Here is a 22,821-nt window from a genome sequence, read left to right as displayed (position 1 = left end):
GAAACTCAAAGATTCTTTGCCTGAAAACCCTTTTTCTTTTTGTAATTTCTCACTGTGAGGCCAGGGAACTCCTTTGCATATCCTCCTGCCACAACCCCTCACATGCTGGATTTTAGAAACAAACCACCTGCCTGTATGAAAGAATCCTTCAATAATTTATATGACTGGCAGTGCAATGATTGTTTAGGTCACCCCAAACACATTAGGAACATGTTGTCTCATTACCTTATGATGGCTTTCATGTCACCATATGGTAAGTCATTTTAATTCTTATCATCTTATAAGATGACTGTGATTGTCTCAATGAACGAGAAACACCTATATCAGTGAAACACATTTCTGGGTATGTCTCTGAGGGTGTTTGCAGAGATGAGTGGCAATTGGGAGAGCACCTGAGAATAAATTCTACCCTGAACTCAGGGGATGGTGTTCAGTAGGCAGGGGTCTAAATGGAAATAATTGGAAGAAGAGGAAGTCTACTAGTACAGGCTCCCTCTTGCACTTCTGACTTCTTGACTGTTTGGGGGTAAGTAGCTTTCCTTTGACCATGCTGTTTTGGTCTCAGCACAGGATCACAGCAATGGAGCCAGCTAACTGTGTATGTAAACTTCAAAAGCCTTACCATAGCAAACAAAACAAGATTGAGTAACACAATAACTATCACATATATAGTCCTTTGTTGACTGGCATGACATTATATGTCATCTGATAACTTCGATGGTTTGAAGCAAAAATGAATGAAAAATACAGGAACTAAAAGGAGGCCAAGAGGAAACAAGTAATCAGGAGGCAGAGGAGAGAGGGGTCGTAGAAGAGGCACCGTTCAAATCAGAGGGTGTATGCTCTGTGACTCTATTCCCAGGGAGATGAGAACAAATGTCTACTAGGCCCAGTTAAAGAACTGAAAAAAAACCTAAATGGAAGACACCACCAATATCCAACTCTTTGAACCTAGAATTAATATTGAGGTTACTTACACGTGTATGGGTGAGGGACCTTTTATAGGAGCATGAATAACCCAAACGGACTGCATCACTAAAGACTTACACCAATTTTGGTGGCAGTTTATGACTTGCCATTGGATAGTTTTGGGGATTTCTCAAAACTTCTGAGAAAGTTTACTTCTTGAGTCTTAATGCATCTCCCTTTACAACTTCCTGATTTGTGATGACATCAGAGGAAATTGCTATACAACAATGCAGCACATGCTGATCCTGAGAAGAGAAATTTGGGAGTAACAGAGAACAGGAAAATGTTTAGGGAGATTGAATATCACCAGAAAAACAACAATAACCATGTGGGAGGTGGCAGAGCTAGGCAGGTGACTAGAGAAAATGCTTAACCAAAAAAGCTGACATGCCCACTTTTCTTGGGACAGCAACATTATTATCATAGCTTAATCAGCTGTAAAATGCCACACAGATACTTCAAGATGCTCCAGTAAAATGTTCATTCCAAAAAAGAAGGACACCATTTTCAGACACTCTAATTAGAATAAATTAAAGTTATACTACTAAAGCAATTACATTTTATAATTTGCTCATGAGAAAATAAATGAGAAATAAAACAAAATGCTATTGGTCATTTCCTTTCTATTTTCGTGGTCCATTGCTTTGCACAAATTCAATGCTAGAGGTCAGTGAATTTAAGTCTGAACATCCCTGTTTGTAGCAAAGACTCCAAGTCAATTGCACCATGTCTCTCTGTTTGAAATACTAGTTTTTGGCATTCCTGAAAATAAATGAAACAAGTGCCAGTGGTTAACTATGCATTTCTTTAGGCTTAAAAATAAAGTTTACAGGTAATGGGGAGGTGACTCAGTAGATAAAGAGCTTACTGGGCAAACATTTGGACCTGAGTTTGGATTCCCAGTAGCCTCGTATGTAGATAGTGTTATACCTATATTGGTGAGGGCACATAGACAGGAGCGTTGCTAAGAGTTGTTCCTGCTAGCCTGAAAAATTTAAAAAAAAACTTTGAGCTCCAGATTCTGTAGGAGTTTCTGTCTTAAGTGAATAAGGAAAAGTAGAGACTGATAGAGAAAGACAGCGATATTCTTCTCTAGCTTCTATACATGTATAGGCACACAGACCAGCACAATACATGAATATGTATGCATACAGCAAACACATGTGCACACAAACAAACATATGTGCACATGTACTCACTGAAATTGAATTTAAAAAATTTATATTGCAATGGCTCATGGCTATCTTCCTGACTGCTCTGGAAGCTGTAGCAGGAGGATAGCCTAAGTAGGTAAGTCAAGCACAGCCTAGACAAGAAAATAAGAGGTCATCTCAGAAAATGCATAAAAAGAGAAGCAATTCCTTTTAAACTTCCAACTGACAAAGCACCAACAACCCCACTTGTAAACCATTTCCATTCTCATAATTGAGTTTTCTAATGGAGAACAGATTTTTTAATGTAAACACGGAAATCAATCAATAAATCTCCCCTTCTAGTTCGATTAGCATTTTAGTTCTTCCTTAAAAACTTTAAAAGTTAGGATTGTCAATATGAAACATGGGCTGCTTTTGTCTATATTAATGGGATAGAATTTGCAGCTACTGCTCATACAGAATATTTAAACTCTAAGTTGCCAAAGAGACAAAATAATTTTATTTTCCATTAAGCTTGTTTGTAGGAAAATAATAAACTGTTGGCCTCAAAACTGCTTTTCATTTCCACCAACAAACCTTCCCCTCGCCAAATTGTTTTATAATAATTACAGCTTTTCAAATGGTTGTTCAGAAACACTCAGAGATCCATTTTCCTGCGAGTATTCATTCATGTTACAATAGCTAGGAAAACAATGTTAGCTGGGGTGGGTCTCAATGTAAATAAACTCATGGTAAGGAAATATCATTAAATCACCATATATAATCTTACAAACCTACTGCATTGTGACCATCACCTTCTAATCATGTCTGTTCTATTCACTACTAAATAATTCAAGAGTAACTTCTCCCAAACACATTACTCCATAAAATGCTTACTTTAAGTTGTAAGTGTCACCAGTCTCCTCCTCATACTAACTCATCTCAAATGTATGGTCATTGTATGGTTGTACATGGCCACAACTCCAAGAGTCAGGGTTGTCCTTGACTTTAGAAGGATGCTCAACTCTCACTTAAGCACACAGCATATCTGGTAGTTTCTGATTCTAGAAATGTGCTTAGACCAATGGCATATAGGTACTGTCTTCTTTGTCCCTCACAGGGGACTGCTGTGAGACATATCAACAGTCTCCTATGGCACCCACATCAATGTATTCACAATTTATTTCCTTTGATCTGGTTTACTCCTCATCCCTGCCTCCACCTTATTTCTTACTTGTGCTTTCCTGTATTATTTAAATTAAACCACCACTAACTCATGTAAATAGTATAAGTCCTTAGATTCCAGAGAAACCTACCTGGATATCAATATGTTTTGTATTTACATCAATGTGAAGTTCAACCCAAACTTATGCTTACTATATACTCAAAATAATTACTTTGAAGTTTCATAAGTGAGGACTTTTAAAGACATTAAAAGACACAACTTGTTTAGAATTCTTGACAATGCATCCCAGGTACTAACAATAAAATTGTTAAGGAGTTACTTAACCATTGACTCTACTTGAACATTTGACCTTAAAAAAATAAAATCAGATTTCTTCTCTATTGGTTTCAAAAGCAAAAGGTTCTGCAGCTTATCTTCTATATTTCTACCTAAAGATAGATGACCTTCCAGAATTTCAGATTCCATTTTCAATGCATACCCTCCTTATTGTCTTTCTAGTCATACATAGACTAGTAAAAATTCAATTCTGTTCTGATCATGATATGATTACATTAGTATCTATTCCAGTTCCTCTTGAAGACAAATACTCCTGTTGCATTTTGTATTTGTGATAAGCATCCCCAACAGTGACTGACAATTGTTAGACTCAGCCTTGTCACAGTGACTTATTCTTTCTGATTGTGCATTAGTTTAACTCAAGAATAACCAGAGATAGTAAGAAAAGTATATCGCCAAAAAGATATCATTTATGTGATCATTCATCTTTCTAAAATATAATTCTCAGTACTGTTCAACTGTAGTGATTTGAAAGTCACCCATTTCACCCTGGTTTCATATGGGTTGATTCCATTTCCAGGAAATGGCCTTGTTGTTACTTATTGATAGTGTGCCAAGCAATATGTTACCAAGGTGCAGCTATTATATAAAGTAAATCTAAGCTAATGAAATCCTGAAACAATATCCAAATGCAACAAAAACTCAGAAAAGTCATACAATTTGGTTTTGACAATAGAAAAACAGCCATATAAACTGTTCATAACAACATTTGCTGATGTGCAGAGAAAATACATATGCCTTTAAAATTAGTCTTATGCTTGACACAGCACATCTCAGTTCAGGCACCACCTACATACAATGACCACTGTATTACATACCAGCACTCTGAATTCAGGCTGTTTTCCTCCCATTCCCCCTCTCCCCTGAAGGATACCTGGAGGTGTCTTCTCACCTTGCAATTTATCACCTCATTCTGAGTCAAAACTTTATTCTAATTCTCTGTCTTCCTCGTACTGTGAAATTCTCTCAGTTAGCTAACATGTTGGCAAAGATTTAAATACCCATTCATGCTCTAATGTTAAGAGTTGCCAAGTTTTACAATAGGGATTACAAACAGGCTTTGTTCAAATGCCAACTCTGATCTTATGCTTGCCAATGTTGAAGAAGATTCTGAGTCTACATAGGAATACAAGAAATGCCATGATTAGTTAGCCATGTTCTTTCCACTGGTACACTGGAAGAAAGAGCTCATGACCTGCACACAGGTGTACAGAGTTTATAGATATCTTACATGATAACCTAAAAGAAACTTTTCTCCAAAAGCCTTTAGCCAAGTGCACTTGGCAATTATTAATCTATGCTTTTATTTCAGTTGTTTGTATTTTAATAAAGGTTTAGACTTTGTAAAATATTAAAATACATCACTATGGATATACCTATCTCCACAAAAAGGAGGCTAAGGTTATTTATGACATAAATTAGAACAAAACTGAGGGGAAAGGCCTGTGATCAAGTTCTTATGTTAGCAAGGAACAAGCACTGCACTGGAAACCACTGTATGCAACTCACTGGAGCAGCATTAGTGCAGCGTTCATACATCTAGCAAGGCTTTAAACTGATTATCATGACAAAATTTTTAAAACAAGTAGAAAAGGAAAATTGCCCAATGGTCAGGTGGATAGAAAATTGGCTACTGTTCTCAATTGTAATGGTATCCAAAGACCTTGAGGCATTCTTTGCACTACCAACAACTGAAACTTTTCTCCTAGTCTCTTCCAAAATAGCAAACACCGATCACCAATGGGAAGTTATTCTTTCTACTTTATAAGTGTTTGGAGCTAAAAACCCTACCAATAGCCTTTTGTTCTCATGAATAATTAGGAACTTAATTGACTATAATCATGGTCATTAAATCTGTTCTTTTTCTCTTCATGTGAAAGGGGCTATTTCTAGGCACCCTCTCCCTTGCCCCCTACATGTTGTCAATAAGTGAAATTTCCATTTTACCCTATTTTTAGTTCTTTACTTGAGTTACTCCAGAAAAAAAAATCATAGGTCGATAAAAACATTTCAGGGTTAAGGAACTAGGAATAGTTTCTGCCTACACAGCTAACTACAGATACAGTTCATTGTGACAGAGAAGCAATGAGAGACCAGATGCAGTAGGTTTACCCAGTCTTTTACAATCAGAACTTAATAAGTTATAGCTTCAATTAACAATGGCAATGATGCCTACTGTCAAATGCTTCAGGAATTTGTAAGGTGGAACACGCCTTTCTCATACTCACCTCTGGCTGAATATTTTTTTATTCGAACAAGTTAGTTCATTTTAAGAATCTCTTTAATGAAGCATTTCTGTACCAGAACTCTTCAGAGTGGCCATCACATACTCTTATCTTTGTTCCCACTCCTAACTCCACCAGTACTATGTTTTGTGGGTAACAGAGAAAGGATGAATGCAGCAAGAGAAAGGAGATGTTGACATTACAGCAAACAGCTTAAAACTGAATGACATACAACCCAGTTGAAAGGCACATAGAACAGAACTCCCTAGGAATTTTTTTCCAAACTGTGTTGTTTGGTCCTTCCTCTCTTTGTCAATCTTCCTGCCTTTTTTGCTAGATGCCCCATCATTTAAACCTCTATAAAATTGTTACAGAGGGCAGTTGAAGTACTTCTTAGTTTCCATATCTCCTTAAAGAATGTGTCCTGCCCCCTCACCTTGTTCACTGAAACATCCAGTGAATTTTTATATTTTCTCTTTCCAAGAGTATGGTTCTCAATGGTGACACTATAGAGAAGTGATTCAATTATGAGGTTTGATGAATTCACAGATAAATGAGCTATTACTTAATGAGACTTAATTAGAGGAAGGTCACTGAGAACAATTTTTTATAGTCTATCTTGTCCTTCCCTGTCTCTTTCTTAGCTTTGACTGTCATCACAAGTTTCCCACTTTTTTCACTGTGGAAAAGCAATGGGACCAGCCTGTCCTGGATGAAAACTCTCAAACAATAAGCCAAAACCAAGCTTTCCTTTTCAAAGTTGACCTGCCAAGGCATGTTATCAATGGTACAAAAGGGTAACTAACACAAATGTTTTGCATCAACTGTGTTATTACGATAGAAGCAAAAACTTACATTCATTTTCAGCTCAATTTTGGTTAGGTTCCTCTAAAGTAGATCTGGAGAAGATAGGTGGGGTACAAGTCATTTACTAAGGAAGAGATTCAAGAGAAGATTGGCAAACACAGAATCAGGTAAGCATTTGTGTAAATTCATGTGCAAAGTCTTTCTAAGGCTGTCTTTCAACTGATCCATCAGAGGAAGCTGGAACAGGAGCCACCCCTAAGAGATAACTATATAAACAAAGAGTCTTTGTGTTAAGAATCACCAAAGAAAGAGTAAATATAAAGTGATAGATAGGCATGCATTATTGATGTACTATAACAAATGCCCATATATGTTGCTTATGGTTAGGTATGCTGAGAAGTTCCAAGGTTTGCAGTTAGCAAGCTGCAAACCTATTACAGAAAGGATGGTATAGTTCCAGTCTATATCAAAACCTACATCAAAGACAGTTGGAAATATTTTACGTAACTCAAATGGAATGAGTCAAAAAAATAACAATTTCTCCCATATTCAACTATGGTTTTACTCATGCCTTCACTGTGTGGACTGAAAGCAAGCATGTATACTGGGCAAGGCAATCTACTTAGGCTACAGCTTTATAATCAGTCTTCTTCATCATTGCAAACATACTTCAGAAATACTTAGCAGATACTTATAAAGCCTATGAACAAGCTGAATCATAGAAAGAAGCATGATAATTCTATTGTGAGTCAATTTGACATACATAAATGTCTTTTTAAGTCAAGTTTATTCTTTAGATAAAACAAAATTATGAGATCACAATTCTATGTAACATGATGCAATTGCTCTATTTGCAACTGAAATTCTACTGATGCCCTACCCAAAGTCTTTGAATGATATTTGCTCTTACCCTTGACATCATCAAATTTCTATATTTTAATGCAAAATTAACATTTTCTAAATATTAAGGCATAAAACCAATATTTATATTCTTCTAGAATATAAATATAAATACAAATATAAATATAAATACAGTAGAGTGAAATTAAAATATCTCTGTTTACAACACACACACACACACAATCACAGATCACACAATCACACAATCACAGACTAGGTAAATAGGATGTAGTATAAATTATATAAAAAAACACAATACCTGATATGTAACCCTAACATTTTGCCATGCCCTTCAAAATTGTTAGCTAATATGGCCTTCAAATTCTCTGGGTTAAAACAAGACAATTATGAGTAACATTTATACACAGATTAATATTAATCCTAGAAATTTCACTTTATGGGAAAAACTCATTAAATGCAAGCAAATTATAGATTATATAACCTTATATGGAAGGAACATTTTTGAGTAAATGGATTTTCCAATGTTTTCTCTGAAAAGGCTAAAATAATTTCCACTTGCGGTTCAGCCCTTGATAGAAGTTTAAAAAAAAATTAGAAAAAGGAGACACTACTATGACTTACTGTGTGCCATGTATAAGCATGATACAAAGAGTATTACAATTCATTTAATCCTCAGAAAGACCCCATGACATGAGCCCTGACATTCCCATTTTATAGACATTAAGGAAAAGTGTGAATGGTTTAGAAAGTCAAAGAATCCATCATGCCTGCAGGCTCACCACAGTAAATACAGAAGAATCGTGAGTCTGGTGTTAACTTGAGCTATGAAGTAACTTCCAGGCCAGATTGAATAACATACAGGAAACCCTTCTCAAAAAATAAACGGGAGGTGTCTAGAGAAAGGGTCAGCAGTTAAGAGAACCAACCGTATGCTCTTCTGGAAGACTGAGGTTCAATTCTCAGCACATACACAGTGAGTCAGAGCGTCTGCACCTAGAATCATAGGACTCCAATGCCTACTTCTGGCCTCTATAAGAACTGCAAGAATATAGTGACCAGACATACTTGCAGGCAAAAATTCATATAAAAATCAAATGAAAGAGCATTGCTAATAAAGATGGAAGAGAGGATAATCTAACAAAGTCTGGGAGCTGAAACATTTCAAGACTAACATTGAGAACACTTGTCTGCAAATCAAACATTTGTCCTCCCTCTGAGGTCATGCCCTGAAAGTTGATTTCTAAGATTCTCACGACCACTGAACAAAGCAGCAGCGAGGAATTGTCAGTAATGAAATTAGCAATAGGAGGCTGATACTGTAAACTGTTTATGGACCAGATTTAAACATAAATGTGTGTTGTATAGTACAATATTTTGTTGCCTTGGTAACTCTATCTCCCTTTCCCCAGCTCTACTGCCCTTAACCCCTAACTCATAAAATTACATATACTTGTATATATGCTCACATAGGAAAAACAAGTCTGAAATTATCTTTCTAAGAACATTTCTTCAGCCCATTTTTTTCTGAAAAGATCAATTGAAGAAAATGAGAAAATGTATGTACTTCTCCAAATTTGTTAAAATCTGAAACAAAGAATTTACACAAAATTCGTTAGAATTTATAGAAAAGTGTGAGAATGCTTGCCAGTTATAAATGTCCCTCCAATGTGCAATTCCTCAGATCTCAGGGTTCCAAAGAATCATTCCATAAAATGCTATAAAGTGGAGACGAACTGAGGCGACATGTGTGCGGTGGCTGAATAACTGGCAACCACATGTAGAAAGTGAAAAATGATTTCTAGAGCCCTTGGAAATGACACATACTGATAAATGTCTGATAAGAATGACATCAATGCTAAAGAAATTGATTTTTACTGACTGACCTTTTACCTCTAACTGACCTATTTTTAATAAATGCCTGAAACATTTCAGAAGGAACATTATACTATATTTTATTTTATGGCCTTTAATCCATCTCATAAAAACCCTTCATTTTGATGAATGGCAAAAAAAAACAAATAAAGAATATGGTTTGGGATATTTCAATGACACCTCTATCTGCATGAACTATGGTCTATAGTCACCAGTACAGTAACCTGGGAGGTTGTCAGTGGCCCAATAGAGGCCACTGAATTTTGTTAGAATAAGTAACAAAGAATCATCATGAAATTAGAATGGTTCGTGCTATGTGGATGCAATGGCTGTGCAATACATATGGCTTCTTTCCCAAATATTAATTTCTGGAAGGAAAATATAATCAAACATCCAAAACCCTAAAGGGAAGTATTGGGACCTGTCACTTAATCTTAGAGGGTATATGAAAACAACCAGTGTTTGAATGTGTTTGTTTGTTGGATGATAGAAAGACAAGAAGTGTATGCAGTTTAATTCTTTTAATATTTTAACAAACCCATTATCGTTTTCCCAAGCAGTGTATTTACCTCTGTTCCATATTCTCTGATGTGATAACAAGTTCCTCTTAAAGATCATGTTATAAAGGCACCAATTTTTCAACATTGTGAATTCTGCAGATCAGAAATTCATACAGGGGCACAGCAGGAAGGACTGTCTGTACTCCAGATGCCTGGGGCCTCAGTGAAGAAAACTGAAGACTGAAAAGCAGGAGGCAGGAAATTGTTCTATAAAGAACCAGAAAAAAAGTATTTTTGGCTTTGGGGGCCATAAATACAGTCTCCATTGTGACCATTCATTTCTGCTCTTACAGGATAGCAGAAGCCATGAATAATATATAAATCAACATCTTGGCTGTTTCCCAATAAAACTTTATTCAAAAAGCAGGAGTAGGCTGGACTTGGTTCTCTTAGAGCCCTCAGATCTCATTTACTTATAGGTGAGGTTAAAGAGAACTGTGAACTCCAGAGCTCCAATATTTCTAGATGAAGACCCTTATATGTAGCCATTCCACTTGACATATTTTGAGATTTTTCTAAACATGAAGGGTCATATCCAATGATCTTGAGAGAAACAAAGATAGAGCTCAAAAGAGATGTACTCTACCTCTCAGGACCTTGATTCACTATCCTGCACCCTGATCTTAGCAACATTCTCTCAGTCAAAAAGTGCAGTCTAGTCAGGTATTGTAACACATGCTTAAAATTCTGCTAGTCAATAGAGTGAGGCAGGAGATTGATGGGTTCAAGGCTAATCTGGGATACAAAGTAAAACTGTCCATATCTCAAATACTAAAAAAGTCCAGTCTAGGTAGGCCCAAGCAGAAGGGCAGGAGAGTGTTGTTTGTGCTGTGTTTCTAACAGCACGTGAGTCTAAAAATTACATCCTTTACATTTTTAGAAGATGTAATCTTCAATTTACCACATCACAGAGCAGACAAGAGATTAATAAAGTTCACCATTTATCATGGATAAAGTCTCTATAAGGTCAAAAGGCATCTATGGAAATAACAGATTTGCAAAGATAACCTAGAATTACTATCTTCTGCAAAGATATCGCAGAATTATAAAGCAAACAAAACATGGGGAAATGAAGATTAGTGACAATAAAATAGTTTCAAGACATATCATTTACATTGGGTGTCAAAGTACAGTCCACAGACCAACCCTGAAATGCTTTTTTAATGAAGTCTCATTGGAATACAGCATCATTCATTCATTCATACACACATACATACACACAGATGTACACACATATGCACATGCTCTCACGTACATTTTCCATTGCTTTTGTACTATAGTTACATAGATAATTAAGTGCAACATTTTTCTCACAAAGCTAAAGATATTTCCTATATAATACATTAGAGATATAGTTTCCCATAGTCTATGATGAAAAGAAATTTACTAGGAAAGAAAGAGATAAAATGCACAGACTGAATATATGTGCAGACTTGGGACAAGTTTATATGGCACCAGAAGACCCTTTAAGTATATTAATCAAGAGTAAGTCTAGTTTTCAGTTCTCCTGGAAAAATGTTTAGACATTTCATTTATATCTGTGTAGAGAAGGTTGAGATACTCAAGAATTCAGACAGAAGTGCTTAATTATAACTGTCAGATATGTGGGGAAAAATAAACAACATTATCATGTCTGCTAGATAATTGCCACCTTGGATATACATCATATTCTAAGAAAATGACTTGTTAATTTGAGCAAGAAACAAATCACATTTCTCCCTAGTAAATGCCTCTCTCTATATATATATATATATATATATAGATAGATAGATAGATAGATAGATAGATAGATAGATTCACAGATTTTAGAATCAAAATGAAGAGGGTGAAATCCCACCTGCACATTATAAAAGCTTTCAGATTACTGCTCAGTTACCCTATGTCTCAATGTCCTTCTCTACTAATAAGGTTACATACCATTTTCCTTAAATACTGTATATTTAAAGTAATATGTCTGGTGTGCTTGTTACCTTTTGTTTATTTTTGTTAATTTGACACAAGTTCCTGTCATTTGGAAAGAGGAAGTCATTTGGTAAAATGCCTCCATCCTATTGTCCTATAGGCAGGTATGTGATGGTATTATTGCCTTGATTAGCGATTGATGAGAGACAGTGGACTACTGTGGTCAGTGCAGTTCCTGGACTGATGGTCCTGAGTTAACAAAAAAAAGGAGGCTAAGCAAAACATAGAGAGCAAGTCAGGAAGCAACATTCCACCATTGTCTCTCTGTCAGTTCCTGCCCTGATTTCCTTTGATAATGGAGTATAATATATAATAAGATTGGGATCTCCCGATACTAAAAGCTTCTGTAAGATAAAGGACACTGTAAACAAGACAAAATGGCAGCCAACAGAATGGGAAAAGATATTCACAACCCCCACATCTGATAGAGGGATGATCTCCAAAACTTTCAAAGAACTGAAGAAGCTAGTTTATTACTGGAATGCAGAACTAAATAGAGAATTCCTCAGTAGAGGAGTATAAAATGGCTGAGAGACACTTAAGAAAGTTCTCAACATCTTAGCCATCAGGGAAAAGCAAATCAAAACAACTCTGATATATCATCTTACTTCTGTCAAAATAGCTACAATCAAAATCACTAATGACAGTTTATGCCCAAGAGGATGTGGAGAAAGGTGAACACAACTCCACTGCTGGTGGGAGTGCCAACTTGTACAGCTACTCTGGAAATCAGTTTGAATGTTACTAAGGAAAATGGGAATCAGTCTACCGTAGTATCCAGCAATAACACTCTTAGGCATATACCCAAAAGATGCATATTCATACAATAAGGACATCTGCTCAACTATGTTCTTAGTAGCATTACTTGTAATAGCCAGAACAGGGAAGCAACCTAAATGCCCCTCAGCAGAAGAGTGGATAGAAAAGGTGTGGTACATTTACACAATGGAATACTACTCAGCGGGAAAAAATAGAATCTTGAAATTTGCAGGCAAATGGATCACACTAGAAGAAATCATCCTGAGTGAGGTAACCTAGTCACAAAAAGACAAACATGGTATGTGCTCACTCATATATGGATTTTAGAAATGGAGCAAGGGATTGCCAGCCTACAATCCCACTGCCAGAGAGTCTGGGAAACAGGGAGAAGCCTAAGAGAGATATGCATGGCATCCCAGGGAAGGGGAATGGGACAGGATCTCCTGAGCATATTGGGAGCATGAGGGGAGGGGAGAGGGAGTTAGGAGAAAGAGAGGGGGAGAAGAGAGGGGAAAGGAGGACATGGAGGAGCAGGAAGGTAGAGTCGGGGTTAGAATAGAGGAGACAGGATGAGAGATGTCATAATAGAGGGAGCCATTATAGGTTTGAGGAGAGATCTGGCACTAGTGAGATTTCCAGAGATCTACAAGGATGACACCAACTGGCAATGTAAGCAATAGTGGAGAGGCTACCTTAAATGATCTTTCCCCATAATGAGATTGATGACTACCTTATATGCCATCCTAGAGACTTCATCCAGTGGCTGATGGAAGCAGAGGCAGACACCCACAACTGAATACTGAAGTGAACTTCTGGAAAACAATTGCAGAGAGGGAGGATTGATGAGCAAAGTAGTCAAGACCGTGCTGGTGAAACCCACAGAGAAAGCTGACCTGAACAAGGGGGAGCTCATGGACCTCAGACTAATGGCTGAGAGGCCAGCATGGGACTGATCCAGAATCCCTGAATATGGGGGTCAGTGAAGAAGCCTGGGCAATCTGTGAGGTCTCGGGTTGTAGATCAGTATTTATCCCTGACATAGGAATGGCCTTTGGGCGCTCATTCCATGTAGAGGGATGCTCTCTCACTCTGGACACATAATGGAGGACCTGGGCCCTACCTGGGATGATATGACAGACTCTGGAGATATTCCGTGGAAGGCCTCGCCCTCCCTGGGGAGGGGAGGAAAATGAGGTGGGGAGATGGGGTGTTGTGGGAGACAAGGGAGAAGTGGAGGGAGAGGGAACTGGGATTGACATGTAAAGCAAGTTATTTCTAATTTAAATAAAAAAAGAAAGAAGGAAGAATTAACCCTGTTCAAACAATATTCTCCTTTGTTGGGAATTGAATGTAACAGGGGTGCATCCCTCAGCTTAAGGAGTCAGAAGATATGATCAATTGCATCCTTTTTGGTTTCCTGTTGATCAGGAGTAACCTTCACCCCCCTCTCCTGTGACTTACAGGCAAACATTAATGAGATTTTATTTTGGAATCACTCTGAAATGTGTCTCATTGCTTTTCAATTATTACCTTTGTCTCTTGCCCAGAGGCAACTTAAGATCTTTTTTTTGTTTGTTTGTTTGTTTGTTTGTTTGGATGCTGGAGACAAACATCTTTATTAAAGATACTAACAAAATTTTGGCAAACATTTTAAAACAGATTTGTAAACATAATGCTTCCCTTTTCAACCGGCAGCACTTTGAAAAGACGATACAAGACAACACAACCTGAATCAACATTAGTTCAAAATCCTTATATTTTGACCACATAACTTATGTTCCCACATGATAAGACAAGAGATAGTTTAAATCAACATTAACAGATAAACTCCATGAAATGAAAGTTTGTGCTGTTCAATGAATCACAGTATGTTATGGTTAAATATATCTACTTTTTTTTTAATATTCCTGGTATCCAGGATGTAAAAGAAATCTTTAAATATACATCTGATGTAGGTAATAGCTTCTTTGCATATCTCTCTTCAAAAAATACTTTATAGCAGTATATAAATAGGTTACCTACACATTTAATTTTATCATTTGCCCCAAAACTATATATCTATTTCATTTTTATAACATATCAATTTTTTTGCCCAACATTAATAAAGCTGACAAACTGTTGAAATGGAAATGCTTTTTTCTTCCACAGTAGAAGTAGCAATTTGACAGAAACAAGTAAACAAACATCATCAATAACCTGCTGTAACACTCATCAGTTGTTTAACCTGAGCGTCCGGCCTACTGAGTAGCAGCTTTTCACCTTCCTGCAGCTCACACCCACATCAGTTCTGCAGACACACAAGCTGAACACACACACACACACACACACACACACACACACACACACACACACAAACACACACACACGTTCTGACGCTGGTAGGCCACAGTGTGCTTCCCGTGGCTGTCGGCACAGGGGAGCAGTGCAGCTACTAATTAACCACACAATGTACACAACAAGCAAACACCTTAAGGCAGCCATTGCAATGGGGGGTTTAACTTGCAGGGCAGGTTTAACACTCTAGAGCCAGTCAGCCCTTTGTGTGTGTGTGTGTGTGTGTGTGTGTGTGTGTGCGTGTGTGTGTGTGTGTGTATGTGCATAGAAAACTACACACATAGTCAAACAACTTTCTATTTTTCAACCCTCCAAAACAATGTTTTGATTTTTTTTGGAATTTTGTGCAAATGTCTATCTATATATTCTACCATTTAAGGCAAAGAGTTTGCATTAAGAAAGGTCAGAAAATAGGCTTATGAAAAGCATTTCACTTTGCACATTACTGTTTTGTTTTTAAACACAAGCAACTGTTAAGTGTGGACATTGCATCCCTGATACCTAAATTAAAAAAAATCATCTCTAATGACAAACACAAGTTTTCAAGGAAAAATTGATTTGAAGTATAGACACTGGATCCCCAATATCTAAAAAACTGCTTCTATTAACAAACAACTTTGGGGGTGGGGGAGGACCAGAAAAAGAAAGCAGCTTGAAAATTCAGGGAAGCAAAATAGAATGAGGAGGAAAAAAAGTAACTCAAGTTTACTAATACTGAAACTTCCAACAAGCAAAGTTTCATCTTTTAGAATCTAAAGCAACTCATCTGGAATTTTAAATAAATAAGTTTAAGTTTTATTCACATCTTCTGGTCCAAGCAGAGTTCTAGTGCCATGACTCTGCTTGCTGTTGGTCAAATTCACCTATTAGTCTTTTGATGTGAGCCAGCTGGTTATGAAGATACTCGCATCTGTACTTTTCTTCATGGTAATTGGGACTGGACTGCTTGATCTTCTGATATTCTTGTAAGACTTCTTCATGAACATTCTGGTACTCTTTTGAGCCTGGAGAAAGGCGCTTTCGTTGTGCATCCAGCTTAGGCATTATAAGTATTAAGAGAATTTTAGGTTACTCTACTAGTATTTCCCAATTTGCAGTATAAAACTGTGTTATTCAGATTTCTTACTGATTTGACAAACATATGAAAGAAACAACATAAAGAAGATGATTTCCTTTTGAACATTTTCAACCCAGGGTCACTGGCTCCACTAATTCTGGACCTGTGGATAAGAAGAATGAGCATGGCAAAACACTGTGGTAGGACACAACTGTTGGCCTTGTGGCAGGCAGCAAGCTGGAACAATGAGAAATTTGGATAATTTCTATTTCTCAGGTGCATGGAAGGCATACTCTGCTTAAAGCTTGAGTTTTCTTTAGCTATAATCCCACAGATAAAGTTTGTCTAGGAAAGCCTCTTAGAGAAAGTTGTCTTTGCTTTGAAAACATAAAAATAATTAACTCTTTTCTCTCTAGTTGCTTTTGGTCATGATATTTATCACAGCAAATGAAAAAAACTAGGACACCTGACTTTTAACAACCATGAAGTAACTGTAGGCCCTGTCAACCTCACAGCATTTTCTCCCTCCTTCCCTATCAACTTGTGATGGCTAATATTATCAACTTGATAGAATCTAGGAGACATGCCTCCATATATCTGTGAGGTATTATTTAGATTAGTTAGTCTCTGGGAATGCTTATTAGAATCATCTCCACTGGGTTATTTGAGGTGAAAGGGCACTCTAAAAGAGAACAGCATGTTAGTGGATTGGGTCATGAACTGTATTAAAGAAAGAAGCTACCTAGCATGAGTGTTCATTGCTCGTTTCTTGACTGCCTCAAGCTACTGCTGGAAAGATTTGACCACCATTCCTTCATTTTTGTTCTTGCACTAAAATATCCTGACACAAAAGCAACTTAGAGGAGAAAGCCCATAATTCTAGTTTACAATCCACAATAGAAGGGAATTCAAGGAAGCAAAAACTTAAAATAGTTACATCACATTCACAGTTGATAGTAGAGAGAAAGGAATGCATTAATGCATGCCACTACTCAACTCACTGTCTCCACTGTTACACAATTCAGAAACAAAATCTAGGGAATAATGTCTCCCATAGTGTCTGATCCTCCCATGCCAACACGTCAATAAATATAGTCAAGACAAGCCAACCCAGTTTAAATATAACTCATTGAGATTCTCAGGTGATTTCAGATTTTGTCAAGTTGATGAAACTAAGCATTAAATATTCCTTGATGGACTGTACCATCAAACTGTAGCCAAACCAAAATATTTTCTTTCTTAAGTTGCTTTTCCAAGATATTTTGTCTCAGCATCAGTGTAAATAACTAATGCAGAAACACACATATTCTAATAGGTTGAGGAGCTGTCTTTCACATTAGGAAATGATTTATGTCCTCAGTCACCAACTCAATAAATTTCTCTATTTTCATTTTATAACAACTTGAGTTATCTATCTACACAGTCCTGGTATTTAAAAGCATATGGTATTCACTTAGATTCTTCATGGTGATTACATGTCTAGCTCCTGAAGCTATAGGCCAGCCCTATATGACTCACGTGAATGAATTATCTCCAGCTACCCTGGCCTTCCTCATCTTCAGCTCCACTCTTTTGTCTCTTGATATACTCCTCTCTTGGTATTCAACTATGTGGCATCAAGATTTACCTTTGAAGAATCAATGCCAATAGCCTTCCTTAGAATAATCTTTCAGATGTCCCATGTTAAACAAGATTAGGCAATAGTGGAGAGATTACATTAATTGCCCCTTCTTGATGAATTCATTATATGCCATCCTAGAACCTTCATCCAGTGACTGATGGAAGCAGAGACAAATACCCACAACTAAACACTGAACTGCACTCCTAGAACTTAGTGAAAGAGATGGAGGAGTGATGAGCACAGGGGTAAAGACCATGATGGTGAACCCACAGAGACAGCTGACTGAATAAGGGGGAGCTCTTGAATCCCAGACTAATGCCTGAGAGGCCAACAGGGGACTGATCCAGAATCCATGAATATAGTCTCAGTGAGGAGGCCACAGAAATAACTGGGGCCTTGGGTAGTAGATCAGTGTTTATCATGGTTTATCAATGATCTTTGGGAGCCCATTCCAAACAGAGAATTGCTCTCTCAGCCTGGACACTTGGGGAAGGGGCTAGGTCCTGCCCTGGATGAAATGACAGACTTTGGATATCCCCCAAAGGAGGACCTCATCCTCTCTGTGGAATGATGTGGAGATTGGTTGTGGGGTTGGAGGGGCTGGTGAAGGGACTAAGGAGGAGGGGTGGGAGAGGGAGCTGGGATTGACATGTGAAGCATTCATGTCTCTAATTTAAATAAAAAATAAAATAAAATAGTAGTCCCTCTGTCATCAGTCAGAGAATTCATGTTTTTCTCAATTTGCTCTTCATAAAATGGTCAGTCATGTATTTATACATGTACTTAATTAATTATCATTTTTTCACTGTACCAGTAATCAATAAAACCAGACTGCATCCAAATCTGAGCCTCAGCTTTATTTTGTACTCCAGGCCTAAAAATGATATCATTTTAAGTGATCATATAGGCATCTGTATAGTATTGTTGACTTTCCTCATTATCCACTGTTTGGTTTACTTTCTCTTTGATAATTCACAGATGAAGTAATGATCCTTCAATATGCTATATATTTCTATTTTCATTTTTCTTATAGATCTGGCACATAAAAGTATACTGTCAGGATGTAAAAATAGATAAGTGGCAGATAGATCAGTAAATAGAGTCTTTTAAACTCTTAAAAGCTTGTTTTGAGCAAATTCTGTGTGCAGGAATTCACATAAAGTAATGGCAATTGTATGAACAAAGAACAAGGGGTTTCAATCCAAATCATAATTGGCAGTCCTCATTTTTAAAGGAACATAACTTCAACAATAATTATCAAGTCTAAGTGTATGGTGTGAGGAGGAAAACTCTTACTGCCTCTTCTGGTTTGTAAGCTGTTGTTCTCCACTGTATTTTCATGTTACTTCCCGTGTCTGACTCCAGTTCTTTTAGGTCAATCTCAGTTCTCAGTCCCCTAATAACTCCCTTGACTGCTCTGGTTTTCTCTGATCTTGATTTTTGTGCTAGCATACCATTCAGAGGAAAGACATCTCAAATTCGTTCACCATTCTCTCATCTTCAGAGGACATGTCTAATCAATTCTAGACAATTAGAATATATTTAGTCCAAGGTCCTTTAAGCCCATGAGCTAGAGTTGAGTCCAAAGGCCAGAACTGTAATCATCTGGGACAGTGTGAAGACAAGAAAAAAGCTTAGAATACATCCCAGTCCGTTGGTTTAGCAACTCAAGAGAGTGGGGTGGTCAGCTGGGTGGTGGTGGTGCATGCCTTTAATCCCAGCACTTGGGAGGCAGAGGCAGGTGGATCTATGTGAGTTCGATGACGCCAGGCTGGACCAAAACAATACAGAGAAACCCTGTCTCGTAAAGCCAAAAAAAAAAAAAAAAAAAAAAAAAAAACAGAAAGAGTGGAGTGGCCAAGGGAATACAGAAATCTATAATGTCAGAAGACATCTAAGTGACTCTCTTATAAGGTAATAACTATCAATAAAATATTATAATCATCTTTTTAATTTAAAGTTATCTTCATTCTACCCCATCAAAGAATTTGCTTTAAATTTTTTGTTGCCTTAAGGCTACCTTAAACACCCTCCCCTGATAATGAGATTGATGACTACCTTATATGCCATCCTAGAACCCTCATCCAGTGCCTGACAGAAGCAGAGGCAGACACCCACAGCTAAATGCTAAACTGAACCCAGTTACAAAGAGGACTGATGAGCAAAGGAATCAAGATAAGGCTGAGGAAACCCACAGAGTCAGCTGATCTAAACAAGGGGGAACGTATGGACCTCAGGCTGATGACTGAGAGACCAGCATGGGACTGATCCAAAGAAGAGGTCTCAGCAATTAATGGGACCTTGGAGAGTAGATCAGTATTTATTCCTGGCGTACAAATGGATGCTGGGAGCCCATTCCACATGGAGGGATGCTCTCTCAGCCTGGACACATGGGGGAGGACCTAGGCCCTACCAGGGATTATATGACAAGCTCTGAAAAGCCCTCATGGAAGGCCTTACCCTCCACAAGGAGCAGAAGGAAAATGGAGTGGGATGGGGGGTTGGGAAGAATGGGTGGCCAGGAGAGGAGGGGAAGGAAAGGGAACTGAGAGTAATATGTGTAAAAAGCTAAATAAAATATATGTGTAAAAAAATAAAAATTTTGTTGCACTTATTTTATTATGTGGTATGTGTGTATGTAAATATATGGGATCTACCTGTACCATGGCATGTGTATGGAAAGCTAAGGACAAATTTAAAGAGTTGGTTCTCTTCTTCTGTCATATGGGACTTAGGGATAGAACTCAGGTCATCAAGTCTAGAAGCAAGCAGTTTACTTCCTGAGCCATCTCATTGGCATGATTTTGGTTTAAAACAGTTGTGTGAAGTGGCCTAGGTTTGGTTATTTTTGCTTGCATGCTCTCTTGTATGACTGGGTGAATGACACTATTCTTCTACCCTACAGCATCTCCTGGCTATTTTCTTGAGAATCCATAAGTGAGAACTACACTTATATATTTAGAATTTACACTGCCAACTGACCTTTTATTAAAAAAGAAGTTCAAAAGCTTCCCAAGAGAATAACACCGGGATATATAACTAAATGAAGTAAATCAAAATGCTGACAAGAACATTATTTAGGCAAAAAAGAAAAACAAGACAAAGATAGCATGTTTCAAACACAAAAAGCAACAGTCAAAAGTTTGAAACGAATCTGCTTTGCAAATGGAAATTTATCCTATTCAAATGTGGCTGAAACTTTTATTTATTCACATCTCACCAAGAGAGATATAAGGGACTATATTCAGCTTACATAATTGGTCACTTCAGAACTTAGGAGAAAAATAGTGTAACATTACTAACATACGTCTTCCATTTTCATGAATACATTTGTCATAGGTGCTTTTCTCAAGATCCTAAAATGCTGTTTTTCATCACCATTTCTTTACTGGGATGAAAATTTTTCTTCGGAAAACATAACACTAGAACTGATGGGACAATATGCTGGCCAGGGAAATCATCATTTTAAATAACTGAGCATAAATGCATTCTATAAGGAATGTACATCTAGCAAATGTTTGAACTTGACAAGTGCCCACTATTCCCTAAAAGAAATCAAATCAAATAATATTCTAGAGCTGATCTAGACTATGAGGGGAGGGGTGGAGAGGACTGGACTGAGAATGATCTCCTATAAGTGGTAAGTTAGCTTTGACTTACTTTAAACACTTAATTAGAGTTTTCTCTGCCAAGTAACATACTCACAAGAGATGTTTGAGAAATCATCACCCTTTAAATTCACACTCTTATTTACAAATAGAGTAATAAAGCCCATAGACTAATTGGTGGACAGTTGGTATGATCTCACAAAGGGGAAAAGAACTTGACCAATATACCTGATGCTGTTTCTCCAAAAATATTTTCCATCTGATAAGAAACACAAGCTGGCAAAGACATTCTCTGAAAGTATTCGACTTCCTCAGCCACCTTCCATTCCCCACTACACCCCAGCTACCTCTACAGTGACCTAAACAATCATGTTCCGGACATTCTAAACCTCATTCACAATGTTTCTCACTCATACATCATCATTCCTTGCACTCCCACTGAGTACATCTCTGGTCAGTTACATTTCTCAATGTGCAGTTTCTTAAACAAACAGAACCAACAATTATTCACATCATATTGATTATTTAATTGCCAATCTAGGACAGATCAGTAACTTGGTAAAATCAAATTAAAATTTATTATTGTGGAAATACATCTTTAAAAATATATATTCTAGCTTTTCATTATGGTCAACAACGCTATAAGACCTTCCTCATCCTCCCTTGTTTTTCAGACCAGTATGACATACTTTATGGGCCAGTACCAAACATATTTTGAGGGATTTTCTTCTAAATAACTCTGGTATCTTATCCATTGCATACCAACATTTTGGCCCCTTTCTGCATAGACCTTAACCCTAGAATTTGCCTCACAACTTTAACCATAATGAAGCATATTAAAAACAAAGACTATGTCATTAATCCATTAGATTATAATATCTCCAAGTTCAGTAATTCAAAATACCACCAAATCATCCCTTCTTCTCTGAGTTTCACAGTTTTAGAAATAAGCAAGTACCAGTGCAGCATAAATAGAATGGCAGATACTATTTTACCTAAAGCAAAATCCTAAGGATGCAGATCCTACAAAATGCCCAGCAATATAAAAGTTTATGAAACTTTGATGATGCCTGAATTGCCAGTATCCTAAAGTGTCTGAGAAAATATGGGATAGGGAAGCTTAAGAAGCTCTCAAGAGTCCAGATTTTCACAAATTTCTGAAAATAGCATTTTATCATTGACAAATAACCTATCTTTTAAGCATGGTACAGATAGTATTGGAAAGATTATCCTTACAGACACACCAACTTTCTAAAAACCTGTCACTTACAACAACTTGGGTGAAACATCACCAAGTCCAAAGAATTGGTAAAGACTACTTGGGGGTTTTCCAGAGAAAATGAACCAATACTCTGTACAATGACCTAGGGTTAATAAATCCACACACACAACTGTGGAAATTAAGGAGATCCAAATGTTGTATGTAGCCTGGCAGACTGAAAACCATAGAAATTGCTGACTACACATTTAAATCCCAAAGAATGCCTGCCATACTAGTCCCACCTCTACCTATGGAAGGAAATAAATGTGG

The 22,821-nt window shown here is 37.2% G+C and overlaps 1 long non-coding RNA gene across 1 annotated transcript; it reads right to left on the bottom strand.

Annotated features, from left to right (window-relative positions):
* Positions 1–15,776: 15,776 nt before the first annotated feature.
* LOC121137002 lies at positions 15,777–21,615 on the bottom strand. The gene is made up of 2 exons (XR_005874212.1): positions 21,519–21,615; positions 15,777–16,039 (listed from the first exon to the last, which is right to left on the bottom strand). It is a non-coding gene; the product is annotated as an uncharacterized LOC121137002 (long non-coding RNA).
* Positions 21,616–22,821: the final 1,206 nt, after the last annotated feature.

This window comes from Mesocricetus auratus, unplaced genomic scaffold (genome assembly GCF_017639785.1).
Source record: "Mesocricetus auratus isolate SY011 unplaced genomic scaffold, BCM_Maur_2.0 Super-Scaffold_100676, whole genome shotgun sequence".
In the NCBI taxonomy this organism is placed as follows: Eukaryota; Metazoa; Chordata; class Mammalia; order Rodentia; family Cricetidae; genus Mesocricetus; species Mesocricetus auratus.
This window is presented reverse-complemented; position numbering and strand designations above follow the sequence as displayed.